The sequence below is a fragment of the Phyllostomus hastatus genome, unplaced genomic scaffold (assembly GCF_019186645.2).
Source record: "Phyllostomus hastatus isolate PE091 unplaced genomic scaffold, TTU_PhHast_1.1 phas_contig_86, whole genome shotgun sequence".
Lineage (NCBI taxonomy): Eukaryota > Metazoa > Chordata > Mammalia > Chiroptera > Phyllostomidae > Phyllostomus > Phyllostomus hastatus.
In genome coordinates this window covers 52,077,752-52,091,773 of record NW_025333977.1, presented here as the reverse complement: position 1 = coordinate 52,091,773, position 14,022 = coordinate 52,077,752, and the positions used below count along the sequence as shown (strand labels likewise).

General features: G+C 35.3%; 1 protein-coding gene across 12 annotated transcripts in view; it reads right to left on the bottom strand.

The window, feature by feature from the left end:
* Positions 1 to 14,022, bottom strand: part of ROBO2 (roundabout guidance receptor 2) — a 1,629,349-nt gene that overhangs the window by 1,107,366 nt on the left and 507,961 nt on the right. The window lies entirely within an intron of this gene.

The window sequence follows — 14,022 nt, the reverse complement described above, 5'->3', positions numbered from 1 at the left end:
CATTTAGATTTTCATATGTAGAAAGTTATAATTTAATACACTATTTTTGCTAAAGGCAACAAGTCAAAAATTTTGAACTAAAGATCATGTGAAAAGTTATAAATTAAATAATTGTTCTAGTCATCATAAAACTGTGCATTGGACCCCACTATTTATGATAGGCGGTTAGACAGACATGAGCACAGCAAGGATTATGGGTCAGGTAAAGAAGGTCACCAGGGAAAAAAGTCCTGGGTACCTAGCAACAGGAAAAAATGGGAAAACAAGGACCTTGCCCCCAGGGTGGCCTTTCCTCCCCTAGCATATCTCAGGCATATGGTTTAAATCCCCTGAACTTTCATATTGCTGCATATGCAGTTTGAATCCTCCCCTGACCTTTTCTCTCCTGGCATGCTGCTAGACACATGGGTTAAATCCCCTTAGAGGGGAAAAAACAAGGGGGCCAGAGAATAGTCCTTAAGCATTAAGCCCCCAGGACAATGAGGTTCTGACCTGCATAAAATACATCCAGGCTTCAGTTGAGTTTCAGCTCAAGCCCCAAAAAGCAACAGAACCAGGCAAATGATGCTATGACTGACTTCAGGTCCAGCTGCACTGACTAATGATCCCCCTCTCTGGTGCCGACCAATCAGTGGAGACCATGACCCTGAAAGGACATACCTGAAAAGTTGATGAACATTATATGAAGATCCTCCTCTGGACCTCCCCTAAAATCCTCACGCTTAAATCCCTTAGGAAGAAGGACTTGGTGCCTTTCCCCTCTCAGGGCATGCTCGCACCTTTCCCATCATCCTCTTCTTCTCCCCAGGTGTGTTACCTTTACCTTTTCCTCCCTCCCTCCCTCCCTCCCTCCCTCCCTCCCTCCCCTTCCTCCCTCCCTCCCCTTCCTCCCTCCCTTCCTTCCTTCCTTCCTTCCTTCCTTCCTTCCTTTCTCTTCCTTCCTTCCTTCCTTTCTTTCTCTCTCTCTCTTTCTTTCTTCCTTCCTTCCTTTCTCTCTCTCTCTCTCTCTTTCTTTCTTTCCTTCTTTCTTTCTTTCTTTCTTTCTTTCTTTCTTTCTTTCTTTCTTTCTTTCTTTCTTTCTTTCTTTCTTTCTTTCTTTCTTTCTTCCTTTCTTTCTTCCTTTCTTTCTTCCTTTCTTTCTTCCTTTCTTTCTCCTAAGCTCCAAGGGTTGTTTTGCTTCTGTAACTTGTTTCCTGATCCCATGCCCACTGATTCACTTTTCCTACCTCTGTAACTTCCTGTATAAACTTTCTCTTATAGTTTGTCTTGACTGAATTCTTTTTTAGCCATAACACAAGTACTGAGGTTGTTGAACCACGGTGTGGTCTGACTTCACTGGTGCTGTTTTGCCATCAATATATTGATTATAAGTTTGGTGAAAACTTTTCCTTGAGGACCTAGTTACATTATACAAAATCACATGATCACAAATTTTTATAACTGAATGAGAATCTATAACCATGTGGTTTGACCTTGTAACTTTATACATGAGAAAATCCAAACTTAGGTTAAGATTCTGCCAAAAAGTCCACCTTGCTCAGGCCATCAGGATAAAAACTCTAGATATGTGTTTTATAGTCTAGTCTCTGTTACACCATTCTGGCTTGCATTTCTCCTGATGTTTTTAAGGTAAGGGTAGGTAATTTATTATTTTTGTAATGGACAAAATCTAGGCTCTTATTCCTTAAAAAACCCATTGGCTACCATTTCTTATTTGGAGTTACTAACCTTAAGGAGACAAATTATTCTCTTAGTAAAATATAAAGCTAGTACTAGTGTTTGAATCATCAGATTTGCACTCTCATCAACAAAAGAAAATAACTGAGGACTGCACAAAAACAGAAAGCCAAAGTCATCCTTTTAGCTAACAAAAAAATGACTACAATTTCTATAGTGAACTCAATCTTCTAATTTTAAAAGTGGTTTATTTGAATAAAATCTGTTCTAAGATGTTTTAATGAAAATGCCTTGCACTTTTATTTTTTATTCTCTTTTAATCAAGCATTATTGCTCATTGATTCTGTGGTAGAATGAATTCGAAGGTAACCCCCAATATACCTTATATAATGTATATGCCTTATATAATTCTCTACTTTTGAAGGTGGGCAAAAACCTGTAGATATAAGATAATTGCTCCAGGAGTTATGTGTTATGTTACATTACTTTGTAAAAAGAATTTTAGAGATGTAATTAAAGGTAAATAATTTGGGTAAATCAGATGTGATCATTTAATCCCTCAAAATCTTAGTCTAGAAGGTAGTGACAGAGGAGATCAGTAATTCAAAGTTGCCAAGACATATTCCTCCTGGCTTGGCAGTAGAAAATGACCTGTGGAGAGGGCCAAGTGGCTCTTCTGATAGTTGAGAATGGCAACCAAGAAATTAGGGACCTCAAATACTAGTTAGCATCCATCACTGTATGTAGTTACATTTTTTTCTTGTAATAAAAACTTTCAAAATCTACTCTCTACAACTGAAACTAATATGTTATATGTCAATTACATCTAAAGAAAAAAGTAAAGGAAGGAAGGAGAGAAGGAAGGAAGCAAGGAAAGGAGACAGAGACAGGGACCATAGTCCTTTAAACACAAGACATTAAATCTTGTCAATGCCTGGAAAGAGTTTGAAAGAGTAACATGAACCTCAGATGAGCTAACAGACCTCAAGGTCAACTTTGTGTCATGTAAACTTCTGAGCAGAGAACCCAATAATGCCATGTCAAATTACTGACCCACAGTATGTAAGATAATAAATGTGCATTTTAAACTGCTAATTTGGGGTTGTTTTTTGCAGCAACCAGAAAGTAATGCAGGCCTTTTCAGTATTGTGGCAGACAGACCCTAAATTGACCTCAGTGATCCTGATGCTTTATGCTTTTGTGCAACCCCCTCCCATTGAATGTAAGTGTGGCCTGTGACCTGGTTCTAATAGAAGATTATCACAGTGATGTCATGTCATTTCTGTGATTGCCATACATTATATAAGACTCTGTCTTAGTAATGCCAATTTAGAAAGACTCTCCCTTGCTGCCATGTTGTAAGAGGGTCTATAGAGAAGGCCCTGAGGAATTGCCAGCAGCTTCTAGAAGCAGAGAGCCACATAAAAATGGTGACTTCAGCCCTACAAGTGCAAAATGATGAATTCTGCCAACAACTGCAGGTAGCTTCACCAGTTGCAACTATGATGAGACCATAGGCCCAGCTGGCACCTGGACTGCAGCCTCTGAGATACTAAGCAGAGGATCTAAGCACATAGTGCTGGAACTTCTGCCCGATGATATGAATCAGAGAAGTGACAACTGCTGGAGTTTCATGTGAATTACTTCTTAAACCACTGTGCTTATTTTAAAACTTAAAGAGCCCTCTTGAAAGTCTTACTAAAATGTAGTAAATTCATCTCTTATTGAAATAGATAAAATCTATCTATGCATATCTGAATAATATTTTTAAAGATATTAACCAATGTTCTTTTTGTTTCTTTTATGATTCTCACCTTTCTCTTTGGGCCTTTCAAGGACATAGATCATGTCACTGGGATCCACTGCTAAACAAAAGGATGTGAAGAAATAGAAAGCAAAAAAATATGTGAGTGCCTGGCTGGGGTGTCCCAAAAGTGTCATTCTCTTGAAATATTTAGAGGATTTAAGACATAACAATTACTTAGGAAAGACACCATGAAAACACAGGGAAATTTTAGAGAAAGGGAACTGCATGTACCTCGGTTGCATCTTGTTCCCTGGCCCATTCATTATAGGCCTAGAAAAGAGAGGGCAAATGAAAGCAAAGGAAGAAGAAGGCCCATGGTGTGTTTCCTAGGTTATTGCTAGGCAGGAGGTAGGACCCCAGAGCTCTAATGTGCGAATGATGTATATTGCTTTATGTTTTTTGACAGTTTTGAAGCCATTAACATTTTTTCACATGCTTTTGAACTAGCAAAAAAGTTGTTCTGTTTCTTGCTGTTGCATGGAAGTAGCTTAGAGAGTTTAAGCCCTGTAAGAATCAGGGGGAAAGAATGACAGAATATCTTCATCATGAACTTCATGGACACCTAACCCATTTCTTCACTTTGGCATTATAAAATGACTTCAATATATGAAGAACCCAAATGGGAGGTAGGACATATCAGTCTTTTTAAAAAATAAATAATAAGAATCTATCAGTGTCAACTATGGTGCTAGTAGTTGAGAACATAGCAGTTAAAACTAATTCTTTGTCTTTATGGAGCTTCCATTCTAGTGTGTGTGTGTGAGTGTGCAAAACAGTTAATGAATAAACTGTAAGTACACAGTGTGTCAAGTTGTGGTAAGTGCTACTGAAAAATGAAAAGCAGAGTAGGGAGATAGCAATAGAGATGAATTAATTGTTCCCTGGGATTTCAGTCTCATCAGTCCAACTTCTACTTAATATATCCCCATGAGTGTCTAATGAATGTTTCAAATTATAGTTGAAAAGAATATGACATTCCCTTCCTACCCTATAACTTTCTGTCTCAGTAAATGGCCATATCATCAAGCCAAAAATCAAAATATTATTCCTGAATTCTCACTGTCAATCCATCAGCATGTCCCATTGAATCTGTTGTTAAACATACCCCAAATATGTCCACCTTTCCCCATCCCTATCACCCTAATCTACAGCATCGTCATCTTATTTAACCCAATTGTCTCTTCTTTCTCCCTTGACATCCAAAATTCTAGTCTTCTCATGGCAACTTCAGTGATCTTTAAAAAATGTCAGTCACCTTTTTCACCCTGTTCCCCAAACCCCTCCCTTCTGGCAATCATCAGTCTGTTCTCTTTATCTATGGGTCTGTTTCTGTTTTGTTTGTTTGTTTTATATTGTGTGAAAAAGGTGAAGGGATTGAGAAGTACAAATTGGTAGTTACAAAGTAGTCATGAGGAGGTAAATACAGTATAAGGAATATAGTCAATAATATTGTAATGATTATGTACAGTACTAGGTGGGTGTTAGAATAAATACCAGGGGGAATATTTTGTAAAGTATATGATTGTCTAACGACTATGTTATACACCTAAAAAAATACAAAATAGTGTTGAATGTACACTGTAATTAGAAAACATTGGGAAAATTAAAAATTAAAAAGAAAGTCAGTCAGTATACTTCACTCACCCTCGATGGCATTCCTCACTCAGAATAAAAGCTGCCCTCCTTTCTCTGGCTTACACAACCTGATGGCATGGGGTTCTTGTCTACATTGCTGACCTCATCTGGTTATGCTCTTTTCTTCACTGGCTTTTCTCCTCCTATTACATGCCAAACTCTTTCTTGCCTTAAGGTCATTGCCTATAGTTCCCTTACCTTTGCTTTGCCAATTCTCCCTTGGCATTTGGATCTCAGTTATTGTCAATCATCTAAACAAAAGTAGTTAACAGGGACACCCTTTCTGGACTTATCATACTATAATCTCTATCTAGCTCTTGACCTCATCTCATTGTTCTTTTACTTCTAGCACTTCCTGCTTAAGAGGAGATTTCCCAGAGGAAGAAATTTGTTTGCTTTGCTGTGCTTTCTGTCCTTAAATGTGTCTGGTATATAGTCAGCACTCAGTAAACATTTGATGAATGAATAAACAAAAGCTTGAAACATTATTAATAATCACAGAATCAGAAAGTAGGAAAAATAATTTTACAGTCTCCTTTTTCTTCTCCTTCTCTTCATTCTTCATTTTCATTAATCCAATAGTCACTTACTTCATTCCAGATTCTTTCCTGAGAATAATTTTCCTACAATTTTGCTTTCTACTTTATGAAATTACAGACTCATTCCCTAAGACTTCTATTATCAGGAAGTGTACTCCCCTGCTGTTATCACACACAGACAATAATTCCCACAAGTTTTTGTAGCCAACATAGAATAGTATCTAATCCAACTCTCCTTTTCCTTCCTCTCTCCCCTTCTTTTCTGCCCCCCTTCCTTTCCTTTCTTTCTACCACACTTCCTTTCTTTTTTTTCTGCCCAAATGCCTATAAAATATAGAACACGTAAATATATTTTTGTTTTTAAAAGGGGGAAACTACAGAATAATGAAAAATATGATCTATAATTGCACATGACTATATATGAATTTTATAAGAACAATGCTGAGCACATGAGCTAAACACAGAATAGTATATCCTGTATGATTACATTTGTATAAAGTATAAAAACTGGCAAAGCCAATCTATCCTACTTACAAAGCAAGAATACTTGTTACCCTGGGGATGTGAGTAACTGGAAAGGGATACAAGGGGAGGGTCTTTTGTGGTCCTGGTCATGTTTTAGTTCTAGATTTGGATGCAGGATTTCAGAGAAAGTCTAATTGTTACAGATATGGTCTGGGTGCTTTTTTTTTCTATGCATATATTCCTTAATAATACCTTAAAATAAAAAGGCACTAGGTCTTTTAAATTCAATGATATAGTTATTTATGATTGAAAGAAATACATTTATTTTTAATATTCTTCAATATCTTATTACCTGTTTTAGTGTAAAATTAAGACAAATTGAGTGGAGTCGATTGTTAAATGCAAATATTCTATAAATCATGGTTTTTACATAATTACATATAAAGTATGATTCTTGCCAAGTTCAAAAATGTTTTTAAGAATCTACATTCATTTCACAGAATTTGAGAAGTAAAATGTAATGTCAGGTGTAAATCAGCTAGTAGGTGTAAATCACTGACACATGAGAGGCATCTCAATGGGTCTGCACAATGTAATGCCTCTCATGTTTCAGTGGTTTCTCACGGTTTCACGGTGAGCAGTTCCACTGATGCAAAATTTTTTTTAGAAAGTGGAACACCTCTATTTAAGTTTTTGTTCACTATGCAAGTCAAAGAATTTTGGATGTGTTATACAGAGCATTACATCCAGAGACAGTTTCCTCAAATTGTACTTACTCTCCTAATAGTTCTTGAAGACATATTCCTTTCAAACAACCAAATGCTCATTTAGTTGCTAGGGCTGATACAAAAATACCAAGTTAAATTTAAATCATACAGACTAAACTCAAGAATTTTTAGAATAGTATGTGACCAAATATGATTACAGAATAATTCCATCCCCAAATCCTGCTTTTCTTTTTTTTTATGAGGAATCAGGCCAGAAAGTTAAGGAATATGTCTAAAGATACATCATTAATGCTTTTCATTACCGAGACCAAAACACTCCAATATTTTTCAATGTCTGCCTTTCCAATCTACAGAGTACATTCACATGCATAACCTCAGTTATTGCTAGTATTAAGAGGAACACATTTGTGTAATTTCAAGTTGTTCTCATATTATATGCCAAAAGCCTATTTCAATAACCCTACATTGGCAATGGTATACATTTCTGTTATATTATTTTCCGTGACACTGTGGATGCCTTGACTAAGAAGTAATGCAGGTCATTTAGATACAAACAAGTTTACTTGAAGATTTTTCAGGCTTGACCAAGTATGATATCTGCTTTCACTTTCAGATGAGTTTTCCTGACCACAATTAAATAAATACATTTACATTTAAATAGGGACTTGCTAGGGTTTTTAAAAAGGATCTGTGATCATGTCAACTAATCTAATCTAATCGTTTTTTTATTATTAAATTTAATGGGGTGACAATGGTTAATAAGATTATACAGATTCCAAATGTGTATTTCTGTGATACATCATGTGTACATTGCATTTCTTCCTTTCTATTTTTATGGAAGTGATATTCATTCTCCTGAGTCTAGGGTCTATGTTCTAAACTCATCTCTTTCTGCCTCCCTAGCAATTCACTCTATCAATCACTGCAGCCCTAATTCTAACTCTGTCTCTTTCTCTCTCATTCTGGGGATCTTTAAAAAATCAAATCATATCCAAATATAAACAATTAATCAAACCGAAATTGCCCCAACCCCACATCTCTTCTTGTTTCTTTCCAAATCGCTCCCTTTCTCACTCCATCTTCTCTCCTCTTTACTCTTTTTTTTTTTAATTTATCACCTATCACTCACTTCTCAATACACCATTTTAGTCTTACCCACAACATACCAGGAGTAAATACTTGTCAAGGTTACCAAAAATCTCTCCATCTTTTTATCCAATAAAGATTTCTTAGTCATTTTTCTTTGACCAAATAGCAACATTTGACATTTATTTTATCTTTCCTCTATGGTTGTCATATCTCCTCTGGCTGAGATTTTCCATCTTTTTGTGGAATCCTTTCCTCTGGTTAGAATTTTCTCCTTGGTACTTATCTCTTCTCATCCTATACACTTTTATTTTATAGGTTCATCTAGTTCTAAGATTCCATTTCCAACATATTCTTATGCCTTATAAATCTATTACTTCACCAGAATATTTTCTTGAAAGCCACAGACTAATATATCCAATTATTTTCTGGGAACCCAGCATCCTGCAAGCACTGTGACTCCTCTTGTTCCTCATCCTGTTACCCAATTGCTCTGTAAACTTAACCTCATGTAAACCACCTCCACTTGTAATGTTTTGTATGCCTTTCCAGAATCACTGGTCATCCTCCTAATTTCCTTCTGCTTATAGTCTCTCCTTCTCCTCTGTTTTAATTATGTACATGATAATCTCTTAAAATTGTCAAAATCACCATTTTGCTTCCCTGCTTACAATTCATCAGAATTTGGGGGGATAAATTTGATATTGTTCTTTGTGTCTGCAATTTTGTATAATGGCACAATCCTGTGTCAATTATTTCACATATATTACTTTTAGTTAATGAGTAGAATACAGATAAATCTTAATGCATTAAACTTAATAATGTTTTATGTTTTCCCCTTATTTTGAAATCAAATGAATGTACTTCATTAGTATTGTATAATCATTATAATTTGAATGTGAAAAATTTGAAGGCATGGATCATACACCAAATAGATGCCATAATTGCTGTTTATTAGATAAATATATTGTTGTCCAAGTAAAATGCAATAGCATGAAAAAGTAATAATATAAAATTTGTTTCTAAGAATAATAAATAGTAAAAATAATTTTGAGATTCAGAACACTTATAAATAACAGGAAAATAAAACATCCTTTAGAATTTGCCCTCACATATTTATTTTGATTTTTCTAATATTTGAGAAGATCCTCACTGATCCTTACCAAATGTCATCATAAGACATTTCAAAGATATATGAGTTTTCATTATCACATAACCAGAGATTTTTCTGAGTAAACTTAAAAAAAAATATTTGTTAGAAAATCTGTGCAAAAATACTCAAAGGCTTAACAACTCTCCTTATGTTAAAGATGGGTTCCATCTCAGTCACCAATGCAAATCACAATAGTCATAATCCAGGTTACCTTAATTTTATATATAAAAGGGAGAATTTCTCCACACAAGCTAATTAGCCTGGAAAGGACATAACACCATCCCCCATTAACTTATCTTACAGAATCACAAAAAAATCTAGACTCTGGGTATTTATTTCTCTACTGGAAATAAATTACTAGAAATATTTATCACATTACCTGTTTACTTGATAACTTCCCTGTGGCTGAAAAGTGTTTTACAATATAAACTACAACTATTATATAACATTTTGAAATTCACAAAATAGTTCCATGTGTATAATGTCACCCGATGTTCCCCTTTGGTACCTGGCGATAACATACACAGGGCTTATTTTGTAGCTTTATAATTTGCAGACAGGAGATTAAATGAGACAATCACTTGCCCAAAATTATGTGGCCAGAGAGTGATAGAGCTAAGGCTTTGATCAAATCTTATGAGTGTATTTTTATATTATTTCCACTTTTCCTGTCTTAGCCTGGTGAAAGTATATGGGATTGTGTATGGTAAACTAGCACCAAAATGGAATTCTATGCATAACTTGAGTTCTAGAGAGCCCTATTTCAATTCAGACATCAATCCTGAACTCTGAAAAGCATTTTTAAAAAGATAGAGATAAGTAAACTTTTGATCAGAAAAATAGATGATATCCATTTTTTAAAGTAGACTCAAAAGACTCCCAGTAGTCAAAGTAATATAAACGGTCAGGACTTTTGCAGGTTTCATGGAGGAGCTACTGAGTATGTGACACAATGATTAGGAGATAGGCTAAGAAGATCAAAGAGAACAAAGAGCTGACCAAACAGGGCCCTGCCAAAGGACATGGATGGGGAAAATGTACCTGGTTAATAGGGCACATAAATATTTTATAATCAATATTTTAGTAAAAGTCTCCTTAGAATAGGAATATTTTTCTTTTATCCTTTTTTTTCATTGTCACTAACTTAGAAAAAAAAAGATTTCTTGTTAGCCTATAAGTGCATACTAAATAAAGAACTATTTTACACTTGAAATGTGTAAATCTAGAGACCTGGAAATATTGGGTATAATAAATTGTCATAAATCTAAATTAGATAGCCTAATCAAATTATCTAATTCCTCAGCAATGCAGGAATTTTAGGATGTAATTTTGTTCAAGATTTTAGAAAATTTAGCCTATACCTATCAGAAAACTAAAATTCACTAATTTCAGCTTTTCCTTTAGAGAAAGGAATGTTTCTTTTTTGTTGATTACTGCTTCTCTGTCAAGCATTCTACGCAGCAATGAAAACTCCCTGCTAGTAAGGGCTGAACACTTCTACCACTAACATGCTTACCAGCTATTGACACACAGAAGATACTTAGGTACAAATTTTCAAATAAGAATAAGTTCAAATGTGTGATGTAAACTTTGCCTTATTGGTAGTGATGACATGGATTCTGAATGTAGTAGTTCCATATTTGGCCTATTTATTGATAATACAGATAACTTATACAAGGAAGATATAATGATTTTTAATGTAATAATGACAGTTAATATGTTTACTGGTAGGAGATAGAATATTCAAAAAGAAATATAACTCAATAACTTTATGTCATCACGTTTTAACAAATTGTTTCTAAAAACACTTTAAAAATATTATTAACTATACTACGAGATCATAAACACTATAGTTTCTACTAGTATTAGCTGTTGTAAAAATTTTTAATAGCCAATAAAGTTGCATCAGATATAGCATGAAAGTAACTTTAGAACAAAAACATTTTTGCATTTATTTCCTTAAATAAAATTTACCATTTTGAATACTAGTAATTTGTTTAATAAAACATTAATTTGAAAATGTTAGAAACATATAAATTATTCCTGAAAATATCATGTTAAGTGGCTGCATTTCTGATAAATTCTACATAAAACCCAGCTAACCTAATTTTGAAAATTGCTTGAAATTGCAGATGAAGATATTAACAATTCTTTTATTAAAGGATAAAATGGCCATAATACCCAAGGCAATACACTGATTAAAGCAGGTGAAATGGAAGATAACCCATAAGCTTCATAATTCCTTGAATAATAGATCAGTCATTCACTGTAATGTGCTTATTAGGCAATATGGAAAATTGGGTCAAATTACACAGTGAGATAGAGTTGTTCATGTATGACATGGCTTGCCATGGAGACAATCAAAGTGACATTTCTTAACCTAAGTCTCTAGAGATAAGATACTTGGCATCAAATTAGTCAGTTACCTAACCTTTTCTAAAATCTATGGCAGCGATCAGTAAAAGAAAATTGCATTAAAATGGGCAATTATGATATACAGTAAAATTGTAGGGGACAAATTTTCTGTCTAATAGTAAATTGAAACTCTGCCATGTTGAAGAAATAAGGGTTGAGAAAAAGGCACTTATGGTTATTTGCATAAAATAAAGTACCTAACTCATGTTCATGATGGCTATTCCGTATGTGCATAAAAATGCTAACTTTCATGGGGGAACAAGTCCTCAGAGGACCTTTGTAAGATTCTAATAATTGGTAGCACCAATCATATTTTCATCAGCTTTTCTGAAATGGAAATATTTATTTTTTCACAAAGCAAGATATTCATTTTGCTTTGAAGAGATGACAGGAAATAAAAGCGTACCTACACAAAGTGATTCTATATTGGCTATTAATTAAGGTCACACTCAGGGAATCTTGAAAGTAGTTATTTTAGTAAGGATTTCCTGGGCAACTTCTAACTGAAATTCAGCACTTCTTACCCAAATAAAACTGTGTGGTAAAACTTTTCTTTTTTTTTTGGTCACTAAATTTAGCTAAAGTTGGTGGGTCTTAATTATAAATCTGATTGATGTAATCAGTTTACATTTGGGTGACTGCCATGTTAGAATTATACTCATCATCTGATTGGCTTTCTGATAAGTCTGTTTAAATGACTGGAGAGCCCAGTCCTTGTAGGCTTCTCTAAATCCACTATCAGTCATATTCCCAAACAGAGTTGGCCTCACATATAGACAGGACCTGGCACTGTCATGTTTGGACATCTGGAGGCACCCAGTAGTCTCTCAGATGTGACATGGAAGGTGCATTTGCTGAGAACAGAAGTGGCTTGCATTCTGCTGGGTGAAGAAGAACCCACCCTCGTGGGGACCTCCTGGCTGTTTGAATCATGTCATCCTACTACCCCTATTTTTCTGCAAGCTCAGGCCAGTCACTTCCTTGCTGTTAATTTATTTTTCTCAGTGGTGCTGACTTGAACCCACATCCCATTCATCTGCAGAGTGTCTTGTGGCACAGATTGCTAGGCCCCATCCACAGAGTTTTTGGTTCAAGGATTTAGGAGGGGTCCAGGAATTTCCATATTTAACAAGCTCATATTTGATGCTGGGGTAAACTTGGAGAGCTGGCTAAAATGAAATCACTTTTGATTCATTCATATGGTCCTCATGGTTTTATTTATATAGCATTCATTAAATTATATAAAATATGGATATCTTTAAAATGAATGTCTATATACATGCACTCTGCAAGGGACATTAAATAACAGATCTTACAGTCCTCTCTTGTTCCAGTTGCCCCACGCCTTCCTGCTGTTCTAAACTCCCAAAATAGAGATGCCTCCCTCTGGACCCTAAAGTAAATTCAATTTCAAAAGTGTTTCTTTACCCAATGCTTTCTTTTAAGATTTAATTTATTTTCTAGAGATAAGGGAAGGGAAGGAGAAAAGGAGGGAGAGAAATATTGATCTGTTTCCTCTTGTACTCCTCAAACTGGAGGCCTGGCCTGAAACCCAGGAATGTGCCCTGACTGGGATTCGAACAGGCGACCTTTTGGTTTACAACCCAGCGCTCAGCTTACTGAGCCATACCAGCCAAGGGCCTTTATTCAATTCTTCATTGCTTTCATACACTTGCCACTTACTCAGGGCAGGTGATTTCACTAATGTGACAATGAAGAAAGCAGTCTACTTAAACTAATACATATCAATGCTTGATACTTGGTTTGAATGTTCACATTTTAGAAAAAGATGCCTCTGAGCCAACATCAATTTCAAAAACCATGACAACATAGAGTGAATACTGTCAGGTATGTGTTGAGATGTGTTTTGGTTTGGAGTTACTTGAGATATTGAATAATTTTGTAGAAACCACATACAATTTCTGTTTCAAATAATGTGTCTACATAATCCCTCAACCAAAAATTGAAATGTTACAAAACCCTTGTGATAATCAATAAATCTGCCTAAACATCTGTTCTTATTGGGAAAGTTTTAATAGGATATTTCTGTTTTTATAAGGTGAAAGCATTAGCCCTTACATGACAGAGAAGCCCACGGTTCAGGTAACTAAATTACAATGCTCCCATCAGATGCACACATGAGGAAACTGAGAAACAGAAAGGTGACCGAACCTGAGAATCCCCACGGTTCATTCATCCAGAGTCAATGGGCAGGACTGAGTTTCCAAATGCATCTTCAGTGTAAATGCATTTTATTAAAGAACACAGTCTGAGAACTAATATGAGAAAGACAACACTCGCCTACGACAGCAAGGAAAACAGGTGAATATGTAATCAAATTTTAAAAAATGCTAAGGAGTAGAAGGGCCGATGAATTGGCAATTGTGCTGAGTGATGGTGGTGACAATCAGGAGGAATATGAGCCCGATCCTGTGAGCTGTTGTTCCTGAGCTGCCTCATTTCCTCTTCCTCTTCCACGTCTTTTCCTACTTCTCCTCTTTATTACCTTTCCTCCCC